At 42.6% G+C, this 20858-nt stretch overlaps 1 long non-coding RNA gene and 11 other non-coding genes across 12 annotated transcripts in view; 10 read left to right on the top strand and 2 right to left on the bottom strand.

Annotated features, from left to right (window-relative positions):
* Positions 1-20858, bottom strand: part of LOC143719415 (uncharacterized) — a 694388-nt gene that overhangs the window by 311691 nt on the left and 361839 nt on the right. The window lies entirely within an intron of this gene.
* trnav-cac (transfer RNA valine (anticodon CAC)) lies at positions 5642-5714 on the top strand. Its single transcript has one exon. It is a non-coding gene; the product is annotated as a tRNA-Val (tRNA).
* trnav-cac (transfer RNA valine (anticodon CAC)) lies at positions 6461-6533 on the top strand. Its single transcript has one exon. It is a non-coding gene; the product is annotated as a tRNA-Val (tRNA).
* trnal-caa (transfer RNA leucine (anticodon CAA)) lies at positions 7256-7328 on the top strand. The gene has a single exon. It is a non-coding gene; the product is annotated as a tRNA-Leu (tRNA).
* trnav-uac (transfer RNA valine (anticodon UAC)) lies at positions 7595-7667 on the top strand. The gene has a single exon. It is a non-coding gene; the product is annotated as a tRNA-Val (tRNA).
* On the top strand, positions 7882-7954 carry trnav-aac (transfer RNA valine (anticodon AAC)). Its single transcript has one exon. It is a non-coding gene; the product is annotated as a tRNA-Val (tRNA).
* Positions 8078-8150, top strand: trnav-cac (transfer RNA valine (anticodon CAC)). The gene has a single exon. It is a non-coding gene; the product is annotated as a tRNA-Val (tRNA).
* trnav-aac (transfer RNA valine (anticodon AAC)) lies at positions 8724-8796 on the top strand. Its single transcript has one exon. It is a non-coding gene; the product is annotated as a tRNA-Val (tRNA).
* On the top strand, positions 9257-9329 carry trnav-uac (transfer RNA valine (anticodon UAC)). The gene has a single exon. It is a non-coding gene; the product is annotated as a tRNA-Val (tRNA).
* On the top strand, positions 17542-17613 carry trnad-guc (transfer RNA aspartic acid (anticodon GUC)). The gene has a single exon. It is a non-coding gene; the product is annotated as a tRNA-Asp (tRNA).
* trnag-ucc (transfer RNA glycine (anticodon UCC)) lies at positions 17840-17911 on the bottom strand. The gene has a single exon. It is a non-coding gene; the product is annotated as a tRNA-Gly (tRNA).
* On the top strand, positions 18921-18992 carry trnad-guc (transfer RNA aspartic acid (anticodon GUC)). The gene has a single exon. It is a non-coding gene; the product is annotated as a tRNA-Asp (tRNA).

The raw sequence follows: 20858 nt of genomic DNA, 5'->3' as shown, positions 1-20858 counted from the left end.
GGCCCGAGGGGCCCCGGCACGCAGTGTTTGGGGCCCGTGGGACCTCCGGGGGCCGTACAGGGGCCACTGACACGTGTGACTTATCCCATTCATTTCCACAGGTGTTTGGTGGACGTGTTTCAGAAAGGTCCGATCGGCCCGAAACTGACGTATGCGTCCCGTCACGGGCCCCTGGGACGGGTTCTAGAGTTCCGCGTCCCTCTGACCTTTTTCCGCGCTAATTGGCCACCAACAGCCCCAGGGAATAAGTTGCACGTGGGACGTCAAATAAACAGGGGCCAAAAGGGGTCGAAAGGTCGCAGCGGCCCCAAATTCGGCACGGCGGTAGTCCGGGGGCTCCCGGGTCTAGATCACGAGTTTGGTGGTTCTAGATGGGTTCTAAGTATGTGTTTCAGCAAAACGGTTCGAAGGAAACGCCCGATCGGCCCGAAACTGACATATGCGTCCCTTCACGGGCCCCGGGGACGGGTTCTAGAGTTCCGTGCCCAAAACTGCTCGTTTGGCCGAAAAAAGCCCCCCTTGACCTGGAAGCGACTGTGAAGTTTAAACTGAATAAGTTGCACGTGGGAGGGCGGAAATACAGGGGTCGAAAGGTCGCACCGCCTCGAAATTCGCCGCCCTGGTAGTCGAGGGGCCCCCGGTTCAAGATCCCGGATCGCAGGGTTCTAGATCGGTTCCAAGTGTATCATTTTTTTGTGCAAAAATCTCCTCACTTTTGGTTCTACTGAGCATATGTCTTTCTGTGTGTGCAAGAGGGCTGCCATTAATTGGACCATGTGCTCGGTGAAGGGTGGACAGAAAGGTCCGATCGGCCCGAAACTGACGTATGCGTCTCGTTACGGGCCCCTGGGACGGGTTCTAGAGTTCCGCGTCCCTCTGAACTTTTTTCACGCTAATTGGCCACCAACAGCCCCATGGAATAAGTTGCACGTGGGACGTAAAAAAAACAGGGGCCAAAAGGGGTCGAAAGGTCGCAGCGGCCCCAAATTCGGCACGGCTGTGGTCCGGGGGCCCCCGGTTCTAGATCACGGGCTTGGTGGTTCTAGATCGGTTCTAAGTATGTGTTTCAGCCAAACGCTTTGAAGGAAACGCCCGATCGGCCCGAAACCGACACGTGGGTCTCGTCACGGGCCCCGGGGACGGGTTCTAGAGTTCCGCGTCCCTCTGACCTTTTTTCGCGCTAATTGGCCACCAACAGCCCCATGGAATAAGTTGCACATAAGTTGGAACAAGTAGGCCGTCTAATCCTAACTGCTGAATTAACCCTTGCAGACACATGCTCCCATAGAGATCAATGGGAGACAGAGAGGTGCATAAAAAATAGCTAAAAATAAACTTGGCATGTCTCGACCTAGCCCGCTCTGTCTGTCATAGAGGGCCACGTGACGCAACTTTTTGTAGAGTTTGGGGCCCCTCGGACCCCCGGGGGCCGCGCGGGAGCCACTGACACGTGCAACTTATCCCATTCATTTTCATAGGCGTTTGGTGGACATCCCCACGCAACGGTCCCAATAGCTCCGAATGGCTCCGATTTGAAATCTGTGGCCCCTCAGGGTCCCCTCAGACGGTCCGCAAAGACTGGGGTCCGTAGTACCCCGTTAAGTTCGTTACAGTCAAAAACAGCATTCCATCTGTAACCTATTTGACGGGTGCCCTAAATGCTGTCCGTGGACAGTCCATTTTTAGGCTAATTATGCATAATTATTAGCTTTAATGTACATCAGTGTGTTGTATTGTGTCCCCTGTGTGGTGTACAGTAGGTTTCACCTCATAAAACCACTGTAATTATGAAATATGACCTGTTAATGTATTGACCACGGACAGCCTATTTGGACCCCGTCAAATAAGTTGCAGGTGACACTTCACCACATGTGATAAAATCGCCTAATCATTACGGGGATTCACCCGCTGAAAATGTCTAAGTTAAAAACAGCATCCCACCTGTAGCTTATTCGACAGGGTCCAAATAGGCTGTTCATGGACAGTCCATATTTAGGCTAATTATGCATAATTAATAGCTTTAATGTACATCAGTGTGCTGTATTGTGTCCCCAGTGTGGTTTACAGTAGGTTTGACGACATAAAACCATTGTAATTATGAGATATGACCTATTAATGCATTGACCACGGACAGCCTATTTGGACCCCGTCAAATAAGTTACAGGTGGGCCCTGTTTCAGGTTTCAGCTCCAAATTGTGTCCAGAGGCTGACATCTGGACATCCCACCTGCAACTTATCCCATTCAAAAATTTAGGCTGTTCGTGGACAGTGGAATTTCGGGGTTCTGAAGGCTGCTAATTGCTCAGGGGGGCCCAAAGATGAACCTAAAATTGATATTTAATCATTTTTATGCATTTTTATCAATCATGACAACAAAATATAAAAAAGATCCCACCTGTAACTTATTTGACAGGGTCCAAATAGGCTGTTCGTGGACAGTCCATATTTAGGCTAATTATGCATAATTAATAGCTTTAATGTACATCAGTGTGTCGTATTGTGTCCCCAGTGTGGTGTACAGCAGGTTTCACCTAATAAAACCACTGTAATTATGAAATATGACCTATTAATGCATTGACCACGGACAGCCTATTTGGACCCCGTCAAATAAGTTACAGGTATACTTTGCCCACTTGTAACTTATTTGACAGGGTCCAAATAGGCTGTCGTTGGACAGTCTATTTTTAGGCTACAGTGGGCCCTTAATTTGCCCACCTGTAACTTATTTGACAGGGTCCAAATAGGCTGTCTGTGGACAGTCCATTTGTAGGCTACAGTGGGCCCTTAATTTGCCCACCTGTAACTTATTTGACAGGGTCCAAATAGGCTATTCGTGGACAGTCCATTTTTAGGCTACAGTGGGCCCTTAATTTGCCCACCTGTAACTTATTTGACAGGGTCCAAATAGGCTGTCTGTGGACAGTCCATATTTAGGCTAATTATGCATAATTAATAGCTTTAATGTACATCCGTGTGTTGTATTGTGTCCCCAGTGTGGTGTACAGTAGGTTTCACCTAATAAAACCACTGTAATTATGAAATATGACCTATTAATGCATTGACCACGGACAGCCTATTTGGACCCCGTCAAATAAGTTACAGGTGGGCCCTTACTTTGCCCACCTGTAACTTATTTGACAGGGTCCAAATAGGCTGTTCATGGACAGTCCAGTTTTAGGCTACAGTGGGACCTTAATTTGCCCACCTGTAACTTATTTGACAGTGTCCAAATAGGCTGTTCGTGCACAGTAATTTTTTAGGCTAATTATGCATAATTAATAGCTTTAATGTACATCAGTGTGTTGTATTGTGTCCCCAGTGTGGTGTACAGTAGGTTTCACCTAATAAAACCACTGTAATTATGAAATATGACCTATTAATGCATTGACCACGGACAGCCTATTTGGACCCCGTCAAATAAGTTACAGGTGGGCCCTTACTTTGCCCACCTGCAACTTATTTGACAGGGTCCAAATAGGCTGTTCGTGGACAGTCCATTTTTAGGCTAATTATGCATAATTGATAGCTTTAATGTACATCAGTGTGTTGTATTGTGGCCCCCGTGTGGTGTACAGTAGGTTTCACCTAGTAAAACCACTGTAATTATGAAATATGACCTATTAATGCATTGACCACGGACAGCCTATTTGGACCCCGTCAAATAAGTTACAGGTGGGCCCTTACTTTGCCGATCTGTAACTTATTTGACAGAGTCCAAATAGGCTGTCCATGGACATGCCATTTTAAGTCTAATAATGCATAGTTCTTCTGATGGGACACATAGGCCATTCGTGGCCACACAGGCGGTGAGTGGGATGAATAGGCCGTTCGTGGTCACATAGGTGCACAGTGGGATGAAAATGGCTGTTCGTGGTCACACAGGCGGTTAGGGGGATGAATAGGCTGTCCGTGGTCACTGGGCGGGGCCACGGCCGTCACTTAGATTGGCCATGGACAGACGGGCCGTTCGTGGTCAAACAGGCTGTCAGTGGGACGAATAGGCTGTCCGTGGTCACTGGGCGGGGCCACCGGCCATCACTTAGATTGGCCGTGGACGGACGGGCCGTTCGTGGTCAAGCAGGCTGTCAGTGGGACGAACAGGCTGTCCGTGGCCAGACAGGCGGTCAGTGGGATAAATAGGCGGTTCGTGGTCAAACAGGCTGTCAGTGGGACGAATAGGCTGTCCGTGGTCACTGGGCAGGGACACGGGCCGTCACTTAGATTAGCCGTGGACAGACGGGCCGTTCGTGGTCAAACAGGCTGTCAGTGGGACGAATAGGCTGTCCGTGGTCACTGGGCGGGGCCACGGGCCGTCACTTAAATTGGCCGTGGACAGACGGGCCGTTCGTGGTCAAACAGGCTGTCAGTGGGACGAATAGGCTGTCCGTGGTCACTGGGCGGGGCCACGGGCCGTCACTTAGATTGGCCGTGGACAGACGGGCCGTTCGTGGTCAAACAGGCTGTCAGTGGGACGAATAGGCTGTCCGTGGTCACTGGGCAGGGACACGGGCCGTCACTTAGATTAGCCGTGGACAGACGGGCCATTCGTGGTCAAACAGGCTGTCAGTGGGACGAATAGGCTGTCTGTAGTCACTGGGCGGGGCCACGGGCCGTCACTTAGATTGGCCGTGGACGGACGGGCCGTTCGTGGTCACATAGGCTGTCAGTGGGACGAATAGGCTGTCCGTGGTCACTGGGCGGTCGGTGGGATGAATAGGCCGTTCGTGGTCACATAGGTGGTCAGTGGGATGAATAGGCTGTTCGTGGTCACACAGGCGGTTAGGGGGACGAATAGGTTGTTCGTGTGAGTGGGCCTTGGCCAGGGGCCGTCACTTAGGTTGGCCGTGGGCGAAAAGGCCGTTCGTGGTCACACAGGCGGTTAGGGGGACGAATAGGCTGTTCGTGTCAGTGGGCGGGGCCAGGGGCCGTCACCCAGGTTGGCCGTGGGCGAAAAGGCCGTTCGTGGTCACACAGGCGGTCGGTGCGACGAATAGGCTGTTCGTGTCAGTGGGCGTGGCCAGGGGGCTGTTCGCAGGTCACAGGTGGGACGGACGGGCGCTCCGTGGTCGGTGGGTGCGGTCAGGGAATTTCGCGAAAGGGCGGTCAGGGGGACGCGCGTGTCGAATCGACTGAGGGCGGTCGGCGAGTCGCCCCCCTGTGGCCGATGCCCGGATCACGGGCGAGGGGGCCGGATTTCGTCGGCGCCGTCGGCCGGTCCCCGAAAAATCACCTAGGGGGCGTCGCGCAGGGGTCCCCTTCCCTAACCCGGTGGCCTAAAGGGCGAAAGGTCCTCGGTTCGAAACCGAGCAGAAACAGTGGTTGGATTCTGACAGAAAATTTAAACTGTTTGCCACACTAGGTGGGTGAAGTGCTCATTTCCTTTATATCAGTGGTCTCAAACTCAATTCCTGGAGGGCCACAGCTCTGCACAGTTTAGCTCCAACCAGCTCAAACTCACACCTGCAAGGAATTTTCTAGCAATCCTGAAGACCTTGATTAGCTGAATCAGGTGTGCTTGATTAGGGTTGGAGCAAAACTGTGCAGAGCTCTGGCCCTCCAGGAATTGAGTTTGAGACCACTGCTTTATATGCTTTTTAATAAGCGTGCACCTAAAGATTTATGTCTGCAACCTGAAGATGTGTTTCCGTAGTGAAGTGGTTATCACATTCGCCTCACACGCGAAAGGTCCCCAGTTCGAAACTGGGTGGAAACTGTGTTGGTTTTTGCAAAAATTTCGTATGCGATTTTCTGTTGAGCAGGTCAGTACACTTGCAGGGATGTTTGTGGTTTAATCTCTTTAGAAAAGGACAAAAATAAAACGAATGACCATTGAGGTTTCCTGTACAGTAATATAAAATGTTCGGCCTGCCAACAAAATTAGCAGCATTTTGCCATGTTTAAAACACTGAGCAGTCTATAGTTTCAGTCGCTTTTGAACAAGCGTACACTAGAAGCAGTGGGACTGACGTCCAAATCAAGTTTCTGTAGTGCAGTGGTTATCACGTTCGCTTTACACGCAAAGGTCTTCAGTTCAAAACTGGGTGGAAACAAGTGGAGGCATGTTAAATATAAATGCTGCAATTCGATACAAAACCCTTACTTTTAAGACAGGTGAAGGCCATCGTACCCAGGAGCTGTAGGCAGACTGCCATGCCGAATGACCTATTTCTGTTGTTTGTGGAATTCACAGACTGTCACACTGCTTGCAGAGTAGATTATGGGAAGGAGCCATCTTCTAAAAAGCACATGTATCTCATCAATAGGTTTCTGTAGTGTAGTGTTCATCACGTTCGCCTAACACGCAAAAGGTCCTCTGTTCGAAACCGAGCAGTAACAGTGGTTGGATTCTGACAGAAAATTTAAACTTTTTGCCACGCTAGGTGGTAGCAGCGCTCCTTTCCTTTATATGCCTTTTAATAAGCGTGCACCTAAAGATTTATGTCTGCAACCTGAAGATGTGTTTCCGTAGTGTAGTGGTTATCACGTTCGCCTCACACGCGAAAGGTCCCCAGTTCGAAACTGGGCGGAAACTGTGTGTGGTTTTCGCAAAAATTTCGTATGTGATTTTCTGTTGAGCAGGTCAGTACACTTGCAGGGATGCAGGCACATTTTCTGTCAAAAATAAAACAAATGACCGTTGAGGTTTCCTGTACAGTAATAAAAAATGTTTGGTCTGCCAACAAAATTAGCAGCTTTTTGCCATGTTTAAAACACTGGGCAGTCTATAGTTTCAGTCGTTTTTGAACAAGCGTACCCTAGAAGAGGTGGGACTGACGTCCACATCAAGTTTCCGTAGTGTAGTGGTTATCACGTTCGCTTTACACGCGACAGGTCCTCAGTTCAAAACTGGGTGGAAACAACTGGAGGCATGTTAAATATAAATGCTGCAATTCGCTACAAAACCCTTGTGAAGGCCATCGTACCAAGGAGCTGTAGGCAGATTGCCATGCCGAATAACCTCTGTTCTGTTGTTTGTGGAATTTACAGACTGTCACACTGCTTGCAGGGCAGATTATGGGAAGGAGCCATCTTCTAAAAAGCACATCCCTCTCAACATTAGTTTTCTGTAGTGTAGTGGTCATCACATTCGCCCAACACGTGAAAGGTCCTTGGTTCGAAACCGAGCAGAAACAGTGGTTGGATTCTGACAGAAAATTTAAACTTTTTGGCACGCTAGGTGGGTGCAGCGCCCATTTCCTTTATATGCTTTTTAATAAGCGTGCACCTAAAGATTTATGTCTGCAACCTGAAGACGTGTTTGTAGTGTAGTGGTTATCACGTTCGCCTCAAATGCGAAAAGTCCCCAGTTCGAAACTGGGCGGAAACTGTGGGTGATTTTTGCAAAAATTTCGTATGCGATTTTCTGTTGAGCAGGTCAGTACACTTGCAGGGATGTTTGTTGTTTAATCTCTTTAGAAAAGGACAAAAATAAAACAAATGACCATTGAGGTTTCCTGTACAGTAATATAAAATGTTCGGTCTGCCAACAAAATTAGCAGCTTTTTGCCATGTTAAAAAAACTGGGCAGTCTATAGTTTCAGTCGCTTTTGAACAAGCGTACCCTAGAAGAGGTGGGACTGACTTCCAAATCAAGTTTCCGTAGTGTAGTGGTTATCACGTTCGCTTTACACGCGAAAGGTGCTCAGTTCAAAACTGGGCGGAAACAAGTGGTGGCATGTTAAATATAAATGCTGCAATTCGCTACAAAACCATTACTTTTGAGACAGGTGAAGGCCATCGTACCAAGGAGCTGTAGGCAGACTGCAATGCCGAATGACCTCTGTTCTGTTGTTTGTGGAATTTACAGACTGTCACACTGCTTGCAGAGCAGATTATGGGAAGGAGCCATCTTCTAAAAAGCACATGCACCTCATCAATAGGTTTCTGTAGTATAGTGGTCATCACGTTCGCCTAACACGCGAAAGGTCCTCGGTTCGAAACCGAGCAGAAACAGTGGTTGGATTCTGACAGAAAATTTAAACTGTTTGCCACACTAGGTGGGTGAAGTTCTCATTTCCTTTATATGCTTTTTAATAAGCGTGCACCTAAAGATTTATGTCTGCAACCTGAAGACTTGTTTCCGTAGTGTAGTGGTTATCACGTTTGCCTCACACGCGAAAGGTCCCCAGTTCGAAACTGGGCGGAAACTGTGGGTGATTTTTGCAAAAATTTCATATGCGATTTTCTGTTGAGCAGGTCAGTACACTTGCAGGGATGTTTGTGGTTTAATCTCTTAGAAAAGGACAAAAATAAAACAAATGACCATTGAGGTTTCCTGTACAGTAATATAAAATGTTCGGTCTGCCAACAAAATTAGCAGCTTTTTGCCATGTTAAAAACACTGGGCAGTCTATAGTTTCAGTCGCTTTTGAACAAGCGTACCCTAGAAGCGGTGGGACTGACGTCCAAATCAAGTTTCGGAAGTGTAGTGGTTATCACGTTTGCTTTACACGCGACAGGTCCTCAGTTCAAAACTGGGCGGAAACAAGTGGATCAATTTTAAATATAAATGCTGCAATTCGCTACAAAACCCTTACTTTTGAGACAGGTGAAGGCCATCGTACCTAGGAGCTGTAGGCAGACTGCCATGCCGAATGACACTAGGTGGGTGCCGAATGACCTCTGTTCTGTTGTTTGTGGAATTTACAGACTGTCACACTGCCTGCAGGGCAGATTATGGGAAGGAGCCATCTTCTAAAAAGCACATCCGTCTTAATAATAGGTTTCTGTAGTGTAGTGGTCATCACATTCGCCTAACACGTGAAAGGTCCTCGGTTCGAAACCGAGCAGAAACAGTGGTTGGATTCTGACGGAAAATTTAAACTCTTTGCCACGCTAGGTGGGTGCAGTGCTCATTTCCTTTATATGCTTTTTAATAAGCGTGCACCAAAAGATTTATGTATGCAACATGAGGACGTGTTTGTAGTGTAGTGGTTATCACGTTCGCCTCACACGCGAAAAGTCCCCAGTTTGAAACTGGGTGGAAACTGTGGGTGATTTTTGCAAAAGTTTCGTATGCGATTTTCTGTTGAGCAGGTCAGTACACTTGCAGGGATGTTTGTGGTTTAATCTCTTAGAAAAGGACAAAAAAAAAAACAAATGACCATTGAAGTTTCCTGTCCAGTAATATAAAATGTTCGGTCTGCCAACAAAATTAGCAGCTTTCTGCCATGTTAAAAACACTGGGCAGTCTATAGTTTCAGTCGCTTTTGAACAAGCGTACGCTAGAAGCGGTGGGACTGATGTTCAAATCAAGTTTCCGTAGTGTAGTGGTTATCACGTTCGCTTTACACGCGAAAGGTCCTTAGTTCAAAACTGGGCGGAAACAAGTGGATGTGTTTTAAATATAAATGCTGCAATTCGCTACAAAACCCTTACTTTTGAGACAGGTGAAGGCCATCGTACCAAGGAGCTGTAGGCAGACTGCCATGCCGAATGACCTCTGTTCTGTTGTTTGCGGAATTCACAGACTGTCACACTGCTTGCAGAGCAGATTATGGGAAGGAGCCATCTTCTAAAAAGCACATGTGCCTCATCAATAGGTTTATGTAGTGTAGTGGTTATCACGTTCGCCTCACATGCGGAGGCCAGCCGCACGTAGGTGTAGAGCGCTGCTAGCCAATAGGAGCTGAGGAAATTACATGGAGGCGGGCCAGAAATAATACACAAAATTAGAGGTTCGATTCCCGTCTCGGCCACAAATACCAAATTACCATTCCTTTTTTAATCTAGATACACTTTAAGTACGATTAACATATAATAAACAAACTTTGTGCACAAAATTAAAATAAAACTTGTAAGATTTGTTCTTGTGTAGGATGTACAAAATGTGCATTTATCTTAATAAACATTTACATTATAATAGGGTATAGCTATCTTTAATATAGAAAATATTTGAATGTGAATAATTGAAAAGAACATTTTGATAATGTTTTAGACCTTTATTTTTTAGAGATATTCACATTATATTTGTACAACTATGTACAGAAATCCAATATGTATGAAATATAACCAATACACACCAAATAGTAACTTTCTCATTTTATTTATAGTACATATTATATAAATCTGAAAAAGGTAATGTATTAAATACTTATAGATTAAACAACAACAACATTAATAATAAAAATAATAAAATCTAAAGTTTTGGAGAACACAGGAAAAAAAAGTAAATTTTTTTAAATTAAATAATTATGTGTAGAGTTTTAAAAGTTACAGTTATTAACATCTGAGCAAGATAAAATAATGCGAGTCAATAAAATAAACTTCAAAAACATTAAAATACAATGTAAACAAGGACAAAACTTTTGGTACAGTATTTTAATGAACAAATTGAAATTAGTAAACAACAATTATAATAAAATCTAAAGTTGTGGAGAGCACAGGAAAAACAAGATTTTTATTTTAAATTAAATAATTATGTACAGAGTTTAATTGTAAAAATAATTAACATTTAGTGTTTTTTAGGTCTGAGAAAGATAAAATAGCAATGCAAGTCAATAAATTAACTTTAAAAAACAATAAAATACAGATTCAGATTAATTTATTTAATGACTTGTAGCTTATATTTGTTTAGTTTTTATTGTATTTATATGATATTTGTATTTTTCTAATTGAATTTTTGCCATAAAAATAGCTTTGAATGCTGACATGGCATTAAATAAAATAATCTGAATCTGTATTTTATTGTTTTTTAAAGTTAATTTATTGACTTGTATTGTTATTTTATCTTTCTCAGACTTAAAAAAACTCTAAATGTTAATTATTTTTTACAATTAAACTCTGTACATAATTATTTAATTTAAAATAAAGATCTTGTTTTTTCCTGTGCTCTCCACAACTTTAAATTTTATTATAATTGTAGTTTACTAATTTCCATTTGTTCATTAAAATACTGTACCAAAAGTTTTGTCCTTGTTTACATTGTATTTTTTTTAAATAATTTAAAAAAAATTTTTTTTATAACTTTCATTTTTATTAAATTTTCACATGTATATCAACAAAATAATACAGTACATGATACATAAATCAAAATAACAATAGTAATAACACTAACAATCTGTCTGGAGATGATGTGCTACACAGTCCACTGTTCTATTTGGCATTTGTTCAGTTTGTGTCACGTGTCATATAAATGTTCCATTTTTCCCAGTTCTTTTCAAAGACATTCTGTTTGACTCTCAAAAGGTATGTCAATTTTTCCATCTCAAAGATTTCCTGGACAATTTCCAACCACTGTTCCTGTTTTGGGATATTGATATTGAGCCAATTTCTTGTGACCGCTTTCTTACTGGATGCAAGTAATACTTTAGTCAAATACAGATCTTCTTTCCTTACAACCTCCTCAATATTCCCTAGGTACATCACTAGACAAGTGTTTGGGATTTCATATCCCAAAACATTTTTAACAACTAGGTGAACATTTTGCCAGTATGTCCCCATTTTTGTACAGTTCCAGAAGATGTGTGCATGGTCTGATTCCACATTCCCGCACAATCTCCAGCATTTTTGTTGTTTAGCGAGTTGCCTCGATTTTATTTTCGGTGTTATGGAATAGCGAACTAAGTTTTTCCAGCAGAACTCTCTCCATATTAAGGAACTTGTAGAAGTACATTGTGTCTCGCACATGCGATTCCATGCCTCCTCTTGTATCTGAATTTGTAGTTCTGCTTCCCATTTTGCTTTTATATAGAGTGTCGTATCCCCCCTACTCTCACCCAGGGCTTGATAGAAAGCAGAGATGAGCCGAGACCCCTTCTGTTTGTACAAGTCCACAATGACTCTAATCACCTTATTTGTCATTTCAAGTGGCTTTATCTCTTTTGTGAAATAGTCTCTTAACTGCATGTATCTATAAAAATCTTTGTTTTCTAGGTCGTATTTTGCCTTAAGATCTTTGAAGGTCGGAAATTCTCTACCTGTCGAAACTGTACATATTGCTGTCATACCTTTTTGTGCCCATTCTTTGAATACTGGATCATACATCCCCGGCTTAAAATTTGAGTCATACGCAAACCACTGCAATATGCACGTATCCCTCTTAAGTTTGTATTTTCTTACTACAGCACTCCATATTTCTAGTGTAAATGCTATTATTGGGTTCATAGCGTGCCTTAAAGCACCTATCAAATGTTCATCCCCGACCAGTATCTGGGTCGGATAGCCCTGTATGCCCTTTTCTATTTCTTTCCATTTAGACTCATAGTCAGGACTACACCAACAGGCCAGAGGTCTGAGCTGAGCTGCATAAAAATATTCTATAAGATTAGGTAAAGCCATTCCACCCTTACTTCTAGGTAGTCGGAGTGTATTAAGTTTTATTCTTGGTTTTTTACCATTCCAAATGAATCTAGAGATCATCTTGTCCCAAGCAATACATTTGTTTTGGGGGATATTAATTGGAAGAGATTGAAATAAATATAACAGTTTAGGTAGAATATTCATTTTGACAGCTTGTATTCTAGCACTAAAGCCTAACTGAAGGGTAGACCACCTTTCAATATATTTTTGGATGTTTTCCTCAATTTCACTATAGTTGTTTTCGTACATATCACTAAGGGTTTTAGTAAGAGTTACTCCAAGGTACTTCATTGTTTTAGAATTCCATTCCAAATTATATGCCTCTCTTATTTGTCGGGCTGGAGAATAATTTAGAGAGAGAATCTGTGTTTTTGATATATTCAGTTTATATCCTGAATAGTATTCATACTTTTCCAGTTAATACATTAGGTGTGGGAAACATATATCTGGTTGTTGCAGGAAAATAATGACATCATCCGCGAAAAGGCCAATTACATGTTCTGTTCCCCCTATATTAACACCCAGCAGTTCCCCATTCTGCCGTATTGCCTGCGCTAAAGGCTCAGCATATAAAGCAAAAAGAGTAGGAGACAGACAACAACCCTGTCTTGTCCCCCTCTCCAGCTGGATTGTATTGGACAGGCTTCCATTCACTCTGATCCTCGCTGTGGGCTCTTGATAAATAGTTTTGATACATTGAATTACGCCGTCGTTGAAGCCAAATCTCTTTATTGCCTCATATAAGAATAACCAACTAACACTATCAAATGCCTTTTCGCCGTCTAAACTTACAAGAATTGTACTTATACCACTTTTTCGAGCGTCATCTAAAATATGAAGGGTTCTTCTAATATTATCGTGCGTTTGGCGTCCTTTAATGAACCCAGTTTGATCCTCGTCGATCAAATCTGGAATGAAGGCCTCTAATCTTTTACATATAATTGATGTAAACAGTTTGCAGTCTACATTTAGAAGTGAAATTGGCCTATAATTTTTGCAGTTCTTTTTATCTTTGCCTTCTTTAGGTAGAACTGTAATGATTGCTTCCTTCCACGATGGGGGGGCCCAACCTTTATTAAGAGTCCAGTTAAAACAGGGCAGAAGCAAAGGTTTTAGCTCCTTCTGAAAGGCCTTGTACCATTCCGGTGGAAAACCATCGTTACCTGGAGATTTACTAGCCTTTAGCCTAGTTATTGCAGCTCCCAGCTCCTTAACTGTGAGTTGTGACATAATAGTGTCATTCTGTGTCTTACCAATAGACGGCAGATCAAGTGAGTCTAGAAAGCCCCTTATTGTTTTTTCATCTGCTATTCTAGAGGTTTAGAATAGAGCTTCTTGTAGTAATCTTCAAATATTCTTTCAATTTCATCTGGGTCATGTGATATTTGGTTGGTTTGAGGGTTCCTAATTTTATGAATCGTGTTAACTGCCTGTTGTTTCCGTAAGCGCCTAGCTAAAAGTCTTGTTGCTTTTGTGCCTGATTCGTAGTAGGTCTGCTTTACAAATCTTGCCCTCTTTTCTATATCTGTCCTGAGTATCTCACATACCCCTTATTATTCAAGATACCCACATTTACCCTCCAGACAGTGTTTATTTTCCTATTATTGAGGTGTATTGTCAAGCTGATCCCACTGTGGTCTGATACATCCGCCACAACAATTTTACTCTCTGTTACCCTGTGGCATTCAATTGCATTGATTAAAAAGTAGTCGATTCGGGAGCAGACAGAATGAGGTGCTGAGTAGTGTGTATAATCCCTTTCTTGTGGGTGAAGTTCTCTCCATACGTCAATTAGTCCCATTTCCTGGACTAATGTATTAATAAACTTGGTTAAATACATCTTACTTCCTTTTCGGCTTGTTGTATCTAAGTTATGGTTCATGACCACATTATAGTCTCCTCCACATATCAAAATACCTTCAGTTTTATAGCAATAGTGTTAAACAGAGCTCTGAGAAAACATTTGGTACCTCTGGGGGGGCATATACATTGACCAGTGTCACCATTCTGTTTTCTAGCTTCCCTTTAATTAGTACATATCTCCCTTCAGTGTCCCGAACTTCTTTAAGGCATTCAAATTGAACCGTATTTGTGATGAGAATAGCTACTCCCCTCCTCCGTCCAGGTTTGTACGAACTGTAAAATTTATTCCTAAATCCAAAGCGTTTTAGCTTTTCGTGTTCTTTTTGGGGCAGATGGGTTTCTTGTAGAAATAGTACCTGAGCCCTTTCTTTCTTTAGTTTAGCCAGAACCTTACTTCTTTTAATTGGATTATTCATCCCATTGACATTAAGTGACACTAGTTTTATATTGTTATATGGCATTTAAGTGATCCAAACCCATGTTACATTCATTCACCTCCAGACAGCTAAAAACTGCACAGACCTGAACAACTGAACAACTTGTGCTAACTAAAAAGAACAAAAAGGAAACAATTAACCTCCAAGATAGGGTGAGCCTTTGCCACCCTAAGTCCCCATTGGTAGGCAGAGGGGGGAGCCTCCTCCGGGAGGGCCCCTCACCAGTTGTGAAAACCCTCGTTTCACACATCTTAGTCCAACGTCGTCCGATAGCGTTTATTTTATTTTATTCCTATTGAAGTCGTCAGCATTAGTCTTAAGTATTTTGGCCTCCCTTCACCAGCGTTAAAGTTAAATAGAGATATAAAAAAAAAAATATATATATATATATATATATATAAAAATAAATAAATAAAAATAAAAATATATATACACACATACATACATACATATATATATATATATATATATATATATATATACATATATACATATACATATACATACATACACACATACATACATACATAAATAACTGAATAACTAAATAAAAATAGAATAAAATAAAAAATTTAATAGAATAAAGTGAAACGAGATATCACTCAAAATTGTAGTAAAGTTGCTTTTCATGTAGTATCAATAAGATAGTCTCAAGGGTGGCGTAAGAATATGCATAGAAAGATTTAAAGCTCACCTCACAGGCAAAAGTGATGTAATAGTCGTTTAAAGTTAACTTCTCACAGCTGGTTTCATTAAGGGCCAAGAAGGTTGCACATACCCTGACAAAATAGGGAATGGAAATTAGTTAGAGGGGGACCGCCCAAACTCCTGTAGTCTTTCCCTTGCACGGATCGCTGTGTCCTCAGCGCTCCTCACTCCGGCTCGCTGCGATGTCAGGGCCTGAAGAAACTGCTCCACCTTCCGGTTCGGATTTGCGGTGCTGCGGCCAGGTGTCTCCACCGAGTACCCTCTCTTCCTCAGCTCCTGCGCTGCTTCTTGTGCACTCTCGTAAATACATGGTCCAGATTCCCAGTGGATGCGTATCTTATCCAGCGGTGTCTGGAATCGTATTCCCTTCTCTTTCAAAAGCCTCTTTATTCCCGCATACGCCTTGCGCTTCTGAACGATCTCCATAGCATAATCATGGTCAAACGTCAGGCGTCGTCCATCAATCATTATTTTCTTTCCCCAGGCTTTTTTCAGTACTGTTTTTTTGGTGGTAAACTCCAGAAAATGTACCACTATGGACCTGGGTGGCTCATTCTGCTCTGGTTTGCGAGCTAATGCTCTATGGGCACGTTGAAACCGCAAGCTAGTGTCCGCTGTCAGTTCAAGTTTGCTTTTCAAAAGGTGCTCCACAAAATCAGACACGAGGTTGCCTTCCTTACCTTAAGGTACGCCATAGATGCGAATGTTGTTCCGCCTATTCCGACCCTCTAAATCAGTCAAGTTTTCCTGCATTATTTTCTGTTTTTCCATGGACTTAATGAGCGCCTCCTTCATAGCCGTACTAGCCAACTCGGTCTCGTTGATCCGCGTTTCCGCTTCATTCAGCCTGGCTTCATGTGCCTGTGTCTGGGCGGAATTAGCGAAAAGTTTTTGGTAAATTTCCTGCTTAAGCTCTTTGAGTTTGTTTTTCATGTCTTCCTTGAGTTCTGCTTTGAGACTATTTAGATCCGCTTTGTGTTCGGTCCTGAAGTCGCGTATTTCTTTACTGATACTTCGAAGCACTGGGCACATGTCTCCCGCTGGGTTACCGTCGGGGCTCTGAGCGTCGTCCATCTCTGGGTTATTCTTCCTTTTCTGTGCGTCACGTTTCTTTTGACTTCTAGTCATCGCTCCCCTATTCATTCCAAAATAAAATTACTACGAGTTGTTTGCATTTAGTGAATTCAGGGGGGCTAATTCGAACTTGCTATCGGGAGCTCAAGATCACACAGCCATCTTGTCTCTCAGTCCACCCGGAAGCCTGTTTACATTGTATTTTAATGTTTTTAAAGTTTATTTTATTAACTTGCATTATTTTATCTTGGTCAGATGTGTAAACACTAAATGTTAATAACTGTAACTTCTAAAACTCTACACATAATTATTTAATTTAAAATATTTTTCTTTTTTTTCCTGTGTTTTCCAAAACTTTAGATTTTATTATTTTTATTATTAATGTTGTTGTTGTTTAATCTATAAGTATTTAATAAATTACCTTTTTCAGATTTATATAATATGTACTATAAATAAAATGATAAACTTACTATTTGGTGTGTATTGGTTATATTTCATATATATTGGATTTCTCTGAATATCTCTAAAAAATAAAGGTCTAAAACATTATCAAATTGTATCAAATTTCAATTATTCACATCCAAATATTTTCTATATTAAAGATAGCTAGCCTATTATAATGTAAATGTTTATTAAGATAAATGCACATTTTGTACATCCTACACAAGAACAAATCATACAAGTTTTATTTTATTTTTGTGCACAAAGTTTGTTTATTATATGTTAATCGTACTTAACGTGTATCTAGATAAAAATATGAATGGTAATTTTATGCCATTTGTGGCCAAGGCGGGAATCGAACCTCTAATTTTGTGTATTATTTCTGGCCCTCCTCCATGTAATTTCCTCAGCTCCTTATTGGCTAGCAGCACTCTACACCTACGTGCGGCTGGCCACTGCTTGGAAGGCGGCTATGCTCACCCCTATACCAACAACGCAGGCCTTTGAAAGTAGACTGGAAGCCCGGTTGTGCGGTCAGCAAGAATGCTCGTAATCAAGGTCTTTAATTTAAAAATGTGACACGTTTTATACAGACACTTCATATTTAAATGGTTTTAGATATTTTTTTTGGATTCACTGGCTTCTGTGAAGCGTTGAGCTAATATGACGCATGACGCCGTTCCTCGAAGATCGGGGACAACTACCTGTCTCTGCCACTCCTCGTTAGTATAGTGGAAAGTATCTCTGCCTGTCACGCTGAAGATCGGGGTTCGATTCCCCGACGGGGAGATCCAGTCCTTTACTGCTGCCAAAAGACCTTAACAAAAGTTTTGCTCCAAAAAACAAGTTACAGGAGAAGTTGGCAAGGGGCCCCGGATGACTGTTTTAAAGACAGCTTGAGAAAAATGCAATGCGTTGGCTGGGAATCGAACCCATACAGCAAGAATTGAAAGACCCAGGAATCGAACCCATAGCAAGAATGCTTGTAATCAAGGTCTTTAATTTACAAATGTGATGCGTTGGCCGGGAATCGAACCCAGATCAACTGCTTGGAAGGCAGCTATGCTCACCACTATACCACCAACGCAAGACTGCTGGATGTAGGCTGGAAGCCGTTTTGTGCGGTCAGCAAGAATTTTCGCAATACATTAGCAGGCAGGTGCAGATGAACTTAAACTCTCTTTGTTTGGACCTGGCACTTAAGAAAATTGCATGAACTTATTGACCTGACCTACCAGGCACCATATTAAAAAAACAAGGTCTCTAATTTAATAATGTAACACGTTTTATACATACACTTCATATTTAAACGGTATTAGATTATTTTTTGCATTCACTGGCTTCTGTGAAGCGTTGAGCTATAATGATGCATGACACCGTTCCTGGAAGCCGCGCTGATCAGATACAACTATACAACTGTCACGCGGGACACCATGGTTCGATTCCCCGACGGGGAGATCCAGTCCTTTACTGCTGCCAAAAGACCTTAACAAAAGTTTTGCTCCAGCAAACAAGTTACAGGAGAAGTTGGCAAGGGCCCCCGGACGACTGTTTTAAAGACAGCTTGAGAAAAATGCAATGTGCTGGCCGGGAATCGAACCCATACAGCAAGAATGGACAGACCCAGGAATCGAACCCATACAGCAAGAATGCTCGTAATCAAGGTCTTTAATTTAAAAATGTGATGCGTTGGCCAGGAATCAAACCCGGGTCAACTGCTTGGAAGGTAGCTATGCTCACCACTATACCACCAACACAGGCCTTTGAACGTAGACTGGAAGCCCGGTTGTGCGGTCAGCAAAAATTTTCGCAATACATTAGCAGCTGGCAGGTGCAGATGAACTAAAACTCTCTTTGTTTGGACCTGGCACTTAAAAAAATTGCATGAACTTATTGACCTGACCTACCAGGCACCATATTAAAAAACAAGGTCTCTAATTTAATAATGTAACACGTTTTATACAGACACTTCATATTTAAACGGTATTAGATTATTTTTTGGATTCACTGGCTTCTGTGAAGCGTTGAGCTAAAATGACGCATGACGCTGTCCCTGGAGGTCGCGCTGATCGGGGACAACTACCTGTCACTCCAACTCCTCGTTAGTATAGTGGAAAGTATCTCCGCCTGTCACGTGGAAGACCGGGGTTCGATTCCCCGACGGGGAGATCTAGTCCTTTACTGCTGCCAAAAGACCTTAACAAAAGTTTTGCTCCAGCAAACAAGTTACAGGAGAAGTTGGCAAGGGGCCCCGGACAACTGTTTTAAAGACAGCTTGAGAAAAATGCAATGCGTTGGCCGGGAATCAAACCCATACAGCAAGAATGGACAGACCCAGGAATCGAACCCATACAGCATGAATGCTCGTAATCAAGGTCTTTAATTTAAAAATGTGATGCGTTGGCCAGGAATCAAACCCAGGTCAACTGCTTGGAAGGTAGCTATGCTCAACACTATACCACCAACGCAGGCATTTGAACGTAGACTGGAAGCCCGGTTGTGCGGTCAGCAAGAATTTTTGCAATACATTAGCAGCTGGCAGGTGGAGATGAACTGAAACTCTCTTTGTTTGGACCTGGCACTTAAAAAAATTGCATGAACTTATTGACCTGACCTACCAGGCACCATATTAAAAAACAAGGTCTCTAATTTAATAATGTAACACGTTTTATACAGACACTTCATATTTAAATGGTATTAGATTATTTTTTGGATTCACTGGCTTCTGTGAAGCGTTGAGCTAAAATGACGCATGACGCCGTTCCTGGAAGTTGAGCTGATCGGATACAACTACCTGTCTCTGCAACTCCTCATTAGTATAGTGGAAAGTATCTCCGCCTGTCACGCGAAAGACCGGGGTTCGATTCCCCGACGGGGAGATCCAGTCCTTTACTGCTGCCAAAAGACGTTAACAAAAGTTTCGCTCCAGCAAACAAGTTACAGGAGAAGTTGGCAAGGGGACCTGGACGACTGTTTTAAAGACAGCTTGAGAAAAATGCAATGCGTTGGCCGGGAATCGAACCCATACAGCAAGAATGGACAGACCCAGGAATCGAACCCATACAGCAAGAATGCTCGTAATCAAGGTCTTTAATTTAAAAATGTGATGCGTTGGCCAGGAATCAAACCCAGGTCAACTGCTTGGAAGGTAGCTATGCTCAAAACTATAGCACCAACGCAGGCATTTGAACGTAGACTGGAAGCCCGGTTGTGCGGTCAGCAAGAATTTTCGCAATACATTAGCAGCTGGCAGGTGCAGATGAATTTGAATCTCTCTTTGTTTGGACCTGGCACTTAAAAAAATTGCATGAACTTATTGACCTGACCTAACAGGCACCATATTAAAAAACAAGGTCTCTAATTTAATAATGTAACACGTTTTATACAGACACCTCATATTTAAACGGTATTAGATTATTTTTTGGAATCACTGGCTTCTGTGAAGCGTTGAGCTAAAATGACGCAAGACGCCGTTCCTTGAAGTCGCGCTGATCGAGGACAACTACCTGTCTCTGTAATTCCTCGTTAGTATAGTGGAAAGTATCTCCGCCTGTCACGCGGAAGACCGGGGTTAGATTCCTGACGGGGAGATCTAGTCCTTTACTGCTGCCAAAAGACCTTAACAAAAGTTTTGCTCCAGCAAACAAGTTACAGAAGTTGGCAAGGGGCCCTGGGCGACTGTTTTAAAGAAAGCTTGAGAAAAATGCAATGCGTTGGCTGGGAATCAAACCCATACAGCAAGAATGGACAGACCCAGGAATCCAACCCATAGCAAGAATGCTCATAATCAAGGTCTTTAATTTAATAATGTGATACGTTGACCGGGAATCAAACCCGGGTCAACTGCTTGGAAGGCAGCTATGCTCATAACTATACCAACAACGCAGGCCTTTGGATGTAGACTGGAAGCCCGGTTGTGCGTTCAGCAAGAATGCTCGTAATCAAGGTCTTTAATTTAAAAATGTGACACGTTTTATACAGACACGTCATATCTAAATGGTGTTAGATTTTTTTTTTTGGATTCACTGGCTTCT

The sequence above is a fragment of the Siphateles boraxobius genome, unplaced genomic scaffold (genome assembly GCF_051911475.1).
Source record: "Siphateles boraxobius isolate OS27281-9 unplaced genomic scaffold, OSU_SipBor_1 63, whole genome shotgun sequence".
Classification (NCBI taxonomy): Eukaryota; Metazoa; Chordata; class Actinopteri; order Cypriniformes; family Leuciscidae; genus Siphateles; species Siphateles boraxobius.
This window is presented reverse-complemented; position numbering and strand designations above follow the sequence as displayed.